Here is an 8,627-nt window from a genome sequence, read left to right on the forward strand (position 1 = left end):
TCATGAATATCTTTGTGCAGAAAGCTTTTTCTGTGTGTAGGACTATTTTCTCTGGACAGATTCTTAGAGTAAGGAAAACTAGATTAAAAGATAAGAACATTTGTGACTACTGATGTATTCTGCCACGCTGCCTTGCCAAAGGTTATCAATATGCCCTCTTGTCGCCAAAGTAGGAGAGCACGCTGTCCTCAAAATGGGCAGTCTTCAGTCTTATTTTTTTAATCTGTGCTAGTTTGATAGGAATGGAAGGAAGGAAGGAAGGAAGGAAGGAAGGAAGGAGAAGGAAAGAAGGAAAGAAGGAAAGAAGGAAAGAGGTGAGGGACAGAGGGACGGAGGGAGGAGAGAAGAAAGTGGGGAGCAGATGGATGGAATCCACAAGATTTGGTGACCAGTAGTGACACATGGAGAGTGGCAGCCACAAAGAAGCCAAGGGTGAGTCTTAGGTTGTCCACTTAGGTGGATGCTGGGATGGACAATTAGGAAGAGAAACTGGTTTGACATAAAGGTCATGATTCAGTTTTGGCTTCTTTAAGCTGGTGGCAAAAGTGATGTCAGAGAGTCAATCGTGTTTACAGAACTGAAGCTCAGAACAGACAGGTTCCAGAAGGGAAGGGTGACTATAGCAGCTCCTGACCCGGCAGTGGAGAGGAACACTGCAGGGTAGAGCACACATTCCAGGGAATCCAGGGCCCTGCTCTCCATCCCGTTGGCTCACCTCTGATTGCAGCTGCGGTGGGCAGTTCCATCCAAACCCAGACTCCCGCGGAGCTGACAGTCCCACTTCAAGTGCATTCCATGTCTTTCTCTTCTCCAGCGCCCTGGCTTGTGCTCACCTGCACTCAAGCGCCACCTGGAAACAGAGGGATTAGTGCCCCTGAGGACATCCTCCCCTCTAGTGAAGGCAGGAGAAAATAGATCCACCCCCACCCCCAGGGAGAGAATTCCCAGAGGCATTCTGCACAGCTCACAGGGGCCGTGGAGGAGTCAGCCCCTGCTACAGACAGCTGCAAGCTCAGTAATGCAGCCGTCCATTGCCACTCCCTGCCTTTCCCTGCCCCCTCACTCCTGCTTCCTGAGATCGCACCCCCAATAAACTACCTACACTCCCGGCCTTGTCTCAGACTTTGCTGCAGGGGGCCGCAGGACCCCCGGCCTCCTTCCCCTTCCATACCTGCAAGGCAGATGTGTCACTGGGCTGGGTGGCTTTACCTTCTGCTGGGGGGACCAGCTTTTTTGGAAGAAAGCAAAGAGCCTGTTGGTGAGGGGAACTTGTCAGGACCCATTTGCATCTTGACATAATTAAGAGTGACAAGTTCCTGCCTCTACAACAGGACCATGTTGGACAAAAAGGGGACCAGCCCTGGCTTTTTCATCAAGGATGGTGGCAACCCCAGGCAGGGGTCCGAGAAATACACTTCATTCATTTATTCATCCATCCATCTATTTATCATTCAACAACTATTTAGCAATCACCTACTGTTTGCTGGGCTATGCTCTTCGTGAAAAGCCCTGGGATCCCTTTCTCAAACTCTGGTGATTCTTCTCGTGGCTACCGGTGAAGGGGGGTGTGTTTATGCCACACAGGACTCCTCTCTGGCCAGAGGTGAACTCTGACCAAGCTGGGCAATGAGGTTCTGTCTGGGGGATATGGAAGAGCTAGGACATTGGTCAGCAAGGTGATGGGGATGGAACAGCAGGAGGTGGCCCTCCAGCCAGGGGTGGCCATTTGCCACATGGAGAACTACACAGAGAAAGATGGTCTGCAAAGGGAGAAGCAGAAGGAAGAAGAGAGGAAAGTACATGTTTCTCCCCTGGTTCCAGATCTTCCATGCCCAGTACCAGCTGCACACCCTGCCCTCTGATCCCATGAAACATTCCTATATCCTTCTGAGGATGCCCCCCTTCTTCCCCTAAATGAGTTTGTATCAAGCAAGCAGGCACCAGGGCTTCTGTTCCTTTTTCCCTTTCCTCTCCTACCTCCCCCCATCATGGTGGCCAAGCACCTGGGCCTCGCTGACCAGAAAGCATCTGAGGACCAGGGCAGTGGAATGACCTGGGGACAGGGGATAGCCTACGGCCTGGCTTGCAGTGCCTTAATCTCTGAGCCTGAGGCCAGAGCCTCACACCCCCCACCCCGCCCGTCAACTCATACGAGGCGGTGGCATCTGGCCTAAGGCACCAAAGCTCACCAGAAAAAGAAGGTGGGGGGCAGAAGGACCCTTCCTTTAGCAGGCTGATCAAGGTTTATCTGCCTAACCCTGAAAGCTCCCTACAGAGCCCAGGTCAAACAGTGGTCTCGCTCCTCCCGCTGGGAGGGGTGAAGAATGGAAGGCAGGTTTCCAGCCCAGGACAGTGCTCTCCTGGCAGGCGATCCATGCCCCCGCCTTCTTCCCTGCTCTGTATGCCCTGGTTGCTGGTGAGCAGGACCTCACCCAAACCCGGAAGGGCCCTCCATCATCCTCTGAAGGTCCTCCCTACTCCTGACTCACAGGCGCAAACCGCCCCCCTGTCCCGGACCAATTGCAACAGCGCCACCTACAGGCCATCCTGGAGAAATATGTTTTCCGAACCCCACAGGGATTCTGGATTACAATCCTTTTATGCAGGGAGACAGGATAGCAGGGGCTGGGTTTACACTGCAAACTGATGGTTCTGGGCACCGCTCTGAGCCTTGTTGTAAAAGGGGCATGTCAATAGCTCAAGGAGTGGCTATGAGGATAAAGGGAGGTAGTCACATATCACACCTAGAACGCACCTGGCACCAAGCCAGAGCCCAGTGACCAGTTCTCAGGTTGGATGACATGCTTATTGGCTTGGTTTTGAAAACCACCAAAAGACCAACAATTTCAGGGTCTTATAAAAAAAAACTTATAGAAGTCCTTGTCCCCCTTTTTTGTCATCCTTTGCTTTTTTGCTTTGGATCTCAGAGGCACAGAATTCGATTGCTCAGGTAATCAGTTCAGCTCAGTCAGTATTGGCCACACATGGGTCTTCTTGTGTGTTTATTTGCTTTGCTTTTGTCTCTTTCATCTCCCTTCTCCAGCTGCCTCCCCTCCCTTCCCCATCGCCCCACAGGCAGACATTCCTATGTTGTCAATGTGTGAGTGCGCGTAGCATGAAAATACATATTGCAACATATATAAGTAGTATTTGCCAGACATCTTTTTTGGCATTACATTTTTACGATCTGCCTGTGTTAATACACATCATTCTAATTCATTCCATTGAACCGCGCCATGATGTTCATCATTTGCATATGCCACCTGTGATTTATCTATCCGTTTATGAGTAGGCATTTCAGCAGATGCTTCGAGGAACATCCTTGGGCAGGTCTCTTTGTCTACCTGTGTGAGAGATGCTCCGAAGTATTTGCTCAGAAGTGGAATTGCTGGAGTGTGGGGTATATGGTCTCCACCACGGCCCCACCAGTTCACGCTCCTGCTAGGACAAGGGTTCCTGCATCCGCATGTCTTCACCAGCACGTGCCCATCTGATGGCTATAAAGTGGAACTTACTGCCCCCTCCCTCCCCTGTCCCACCCTGCCTGTTCCGCCTGCGTGTGCTGCAGAAGGAATTGAGGAGGCCTCCTATATGCCACCAACTCTGTTACCTTTTAAGGCAAGTGGCTCCAACTACTGGATATGCCCACACCTTGTCACTGGCTATCATCCATGCACAAAGCACCGACTTGGTCAGAGCCAGCTGAATAAGGGACGGTGTATGAGACCAAAGACATAGCAAGGTGAGTGGCCAGGTGCAATATGGCCCTAAAAACTCCATCCATATTGAGAGTCAATATCAACCCGTCAGATGCAGTGTGCATGCCCACCACCTCTCTCTAGAAAGTAAAATGTGGACCAAACAACAGTGGCATGAGTGCGTTCACTTGGACTTCTGTCCTGAGTCCCCATTAGCAATTTTCTTGGTTGTCTCTGAGGCATGAGGGGCCACCGGAGTGTAGGACAAACTAGGGTCTGGGACTGGCTGGCAGTGTCCCCTTCAAGCTCACATCTCTAATCTCTGAAGTTCTTTTGCATATAAACCCTGAGGGTCAGGGGTTCAGGAGTCAGAATGTCCTGGGTTCAAGTCCCAGCTTAGCCGGTTCACAGGACTGGTGCGGGTGACAAAGGGATGGTGCGTGTGCGGTGCTTAACGGGGTTCCAGCCACACTTGAAGCCTCAACAATGGCCATCTATTATTAGTAACAATTCATAACATAGGAAATACACTCTCCACTTTAAGAATCATACAAAGGACTCCCAGAGAGACTGAGCCATTTGCAGGAAAGCAGGATTCAAACTCAGGTCTGTCTGTCTCTACTTGTGCCTTCTTCTCAGCTGCCTGAATTCACTGACTCTGGTTCTCTGCCAGGACCTTGGGCTGGGTCCAGCACTAGATGCCTTCGGGAGTCCTCCTCAGGGTGGGGAACGCCCCCCCCCATGGGCCGTCTTGGCACGCATCCCTCAGGGAGTGGGAGGCCCAGGGCAGGCCTGGGCCCAGGCCGGGCTACAGGAGGCTCCCAGGTGTGGGGGAAGGAAGCAGCCTGGCTGTTCTCCAAACACATTCGGAGCCAACCCAAGGGAAACCCCAATTCTGTCAGTGCCTGTATGCCTGGGGCACAAGCATTGGAGACATTAAATATTAAACATGTCGGCTGGCTTCCAAGCTTGGTAATTAAAACTCTTATTTCATATTTTACACAGGATGGACGGGGAGGTCATGGGGCTGCTCTAAGAGGTTTCATAGCTCCCTTGTTCACAGATGAAGTGGCTCTTCTGAGGAAAACCTCCCTCTCACTTGGGACCCATGCTGCCCTATTTATAAAGTGATTTCCAGAGAGGGTGGGAGTGGAGGTGGGGAGGTCTCCAGGGTATGGGAACCATTCGGGGCTCTCAGCAGGGTCTTTCTACCTCTCCAAAGTGGGTCTGTGTCCCCAGGACCCTGCAGAGGGCTCAGCCTCAGGCCCCTCACCCCTACTGCAAAGGCAGCCAGGAGCTAAAGAGAGCTCTGGAAATGGGGAGAGAGCTCGCAGGGGGGGGACTGCAGGGAGAGCCAAGGGGAGCAGAGCCTTCCCTTAGCTTCTAGTGCCATCTGCTGACCACATGCTGAACTGCAGCTCTCCCAGAGGCCAGCTGGAGACCAGATTAATGTTTTGCACAAGGGCAGGGAGAAGAGGGATCAAGGAAAATCAGACCTGGTGCTTCAGGGAACACTTTTTTTTTTTTTTAAGATTTTATTTATTTATTTGACAGAGAGAGAGACAGCCAGCGAGAGAGGGGAACACAAGCAGGGGGAGTGGGAGAGGAAGAAGCAGGCATAGCGAAAGAGCCTGATGTGGGGCTCGATCCCAGAACACTGGGATCACGCCCTGAGCCAAAGGCAGACGCTTAACCACTGTGCCACCCAGGCGCCCCTCGGGGAACACTTTTAAAACAGAATTTAGATTTGTGAATTGTCCATGCCATCATTCTCTGGAGTCAAGGGATAAACAAGGCTCAGATTTGGACCTCTGGGGACCCAATCCAAGCATGACAACAGGATACATGTGGTAATTGTGTCTGCCCGTCCTTTGCATATTCACGGTGCTGAGCGCTAGCCTACGTGATTTACATTGATTATCTCACTGCTACATGCCCATTTTACAGATGTAAACACTCAGGCTGAGAAAGGACGCCAAAGCCAGATTATCCCCCTGCCCTCACCCCCAGAGTCATTCTTCAAGGCCCCTCCTTTTACCTGCGAACTTATCAAAAGCCTTCTTCTTTGTCCCATAGTCATTGTTACCTCAAGCATCTCTCAGCTTTCCCTGGACCATTGGAAAAGCTTCCTACCAGGATCTTCCCACTAGGATTTTGGTGCCTCTCACCTTGCCTTCTACAATCTATTCTTCACAAATAACCCATATGACCCTAGGACATGAATTGGATCACATCAGTCCCTTGTTCAGGAACTTTGATGGCTCACTGTGCCTGGGTGGCTCAGTCAGTTAAGCATCCGACTCTTGATTTTGGCTCAGGTCATGATCTCAGGGCCTTTGGTCAAGCCCCTCATCGGGCTCCATGCTCAGCACAAAGTCTGCTTGAGATTCTCTCTCTTCCTCTCCCCCTGCCCCTCCTCCCACTTGCACTCTCTAAATAAATAAACATAATCTTTTTAAAAAAATGCCACCAGAGCCCGGAGGATCTTGAATTGGGAACAAGGACCCACTGGCTCCTCCTCTTCTTTCTACACCTCTCCTCTGTCTTAAGCCTTTCAGTTACTGGCATACAGATAGACATATAGTTTAATGGAATAGAATTGAGAGTCTAGACATAAACTTACATATTTACGGTCAACAAATTTCCAACAATGGTGTGCGGACAATTCAACAGGGAAAATTTAGTCTTTTCAACAAATGGTGATGGGACAATTGGATATTCCATATACAAAACCATTAATTTGTACCCCAACCTCACACCATATACAAAAATTAACTGAAAATTGATCTAAGATCTCAGGAGAGCAAAAACTTTTAGAAGAAAATGTATGTATAAATCTTCATGACCTTGGATTAGACAATGGTTCCTTAGATATCACACCAAAGCATAAACAACCAAAAGAAAAACATAAATTAGACTTCATCAAAATTAAAGTTTCTGTGCTCCAAAGGACACCATCAAGAAAGTGAAAATATTTGTAAATCACATAAATGATAAGGATGTAGTATCCAGAATATTAGAATTATTACAAATCAACAATAAAATGCAAATAAATCTATTTTAAAATGGCCAAAGGATCTGAACAGACATTTCTCTAAAGAAGTATACTAAGGCAACATAAGCCCATGAAAAGATGCTCAACGTCATTCGTCACTAGGGAAATGTAAATCAAAACCACAGATTACACCCACTAGGCTGGCTACAATAAAAAAGACAAAAACAAATGTTGGCAAGGATGTGGAGGGATTGGAACTCCTCTGTCTTGCTGGTGGGAAAGTGAAATGATGCAGCCACTGCAGAAATGTTTGGCAATTCCTCAAAAAATTAAACATAGAGTTACCAGATGACCCAGCAGTTTCACTTCTAGGTGTATAGCCAAGAGATTTGAAAACAAATGGTGTCCACACAGAACTTGTGCATGCCAGGGTTCATGGCAGCATTATTCATAACAGCCAAAAGGTAGCTGAGTGTCCATTAACAGATGCATGGATCAAGAAAATGTGGTATGTCCATACAACGAAATATTATTCAGTGACTCTTAAAGTACCAATAGAGCTTGCTTCAGCGGCACATATACTAAAATTGGAACAATTCAGAGAAGATTAGCATGGCCCCCGCACATAGATAACATGCAAATCCGTGAAGCATTCAAATAAAAAAGTACCAATATATGCAACAACTTGGATGAACCTCAAAAGCCTTATGCTAAGTGAAAGAAGCCAGACACAAAAGGCCACATATTGTATGAGTCCATTTATATGAAATGTCTAGAAGAGGCGCATTCAAAGAGACAGAAAGTAGATTAATAGTTTCCAGAGGCTCAAGGAAGGAAAGGATGGGGAGTGATTGCTAATGATATGGGGTTTCTTTTTGGGGTGATGAAAATGTTCTGGAATGAGATAGTAGTGATAGTTGCACAATTTTATGAATGTGCTGAAAACACCGAATCGTACACTTTAAAAGGATGAAGCTAAAAAAAAAAAAAAATGAAGCTTAGAGTATGCAAATTACATCTCAATTAAAAGAAAAACTCCAATGACTTTTCACCATCTAACTCTTGCTTATCCTTCCAGCCCTACCTCTTGCTAGTCCTTGCATTGATCCCTTTGCTCAGAGAGGCAGAGACTCTAGGAGTGATGTTTTTTTTAAGATTTTATTTATTTATTTGAGAGAAAGAGAGAGAGCGAGCAAGCTTGAGTGGGGGAGGGTGGGGGAGGGACAGAGGGAGAGAGAGAAGCAGGACCTGAACCCAAGGCAGACGCTTAACTGACTGAGCCACCCAGATGCCCCTAGGAGTGATTTTTTCAGGAAGGGGTTTCACTCTGGAATTTGACCTTAGGCTGTAGGTGTGGGTGAGCAGCTTTCCTGAGTCTGTGGCCGGCATCCTCATGGGAGCCCCAAAAGCTCCTGCGTCCCCTGGCTGCGGCTCCATCTCCACCCTCCGAACTTCACAGAAAGTTCGCATGGAGCCAGCCTTGTCCGAGAGCACGCAGGGAAGGGCATTCTGAGAAAGGAGGCTCCAGCTTAGCAAAGGCAGCTGGCACGGAGCCACCCAACACTCTTCTCAGCCACTCATCCTACTCAGCCTTCAAATTTCAGCGGCCAGCATGGCGTGTCTCCGGCCCCTCCTCTGACCACCGGTCTGCCATGGGTCATGGATACGAACCCTGGTGTGACCGTTTTCCCACAGACGGCAGTAAAATGGCTGGAGCAACGGGCACCTTTTTCTAGTCCAACAAAGGTGTTCGCAGCCTGTCACAGGGCTGGCTGCACTTCCTTTTTCTCAAGGGAGGGTGGTACTTGACTGTTCCACTGTGCTCCTTTCCAGACAGTGGCCCCCGTTGGCAGGGACCACACTGGGACAGCTCAGTGTGGGGTCCCCGGCATTTGAAATAGGGCCTAGCACACAGCAGACACTTAATGTTCATA

At 48.9% G+C, this 8,627-nt stretch overlaps 1 non-coding gene across 1 annotated transcript; it reads left to right on the top strand.

Moving 5' to 3' along the window:
- The first annotated feature begins 7,254 nt into the window (after window positions 1–7,254).
- Window positions 7,255–7,357, top strand: LOC117803150. Its single transcript, XR_004626853.1, has one exon. It is a non-coding gene; the product is annotated as a U6 spliceosomal RNA (small nuclear RNA).
- Window positions 7,358–8,627: the final 1,270 nt, after the last annotated feature.

Source organism: Ailuropoda melanoleuca, chromosome 7, assembly GCF_002007445.2.
Source record: "Ailuropoda melanoleuca isolate Jingjing chromosome 7, ASM200744v2, whole genome shotgun sequence".
NCBI lineage: Eukaryota > Metazoa > Chordata > Mammalia > Carnivora > Ursidae > Ailuropoda > Ailuropoda melanoleuca.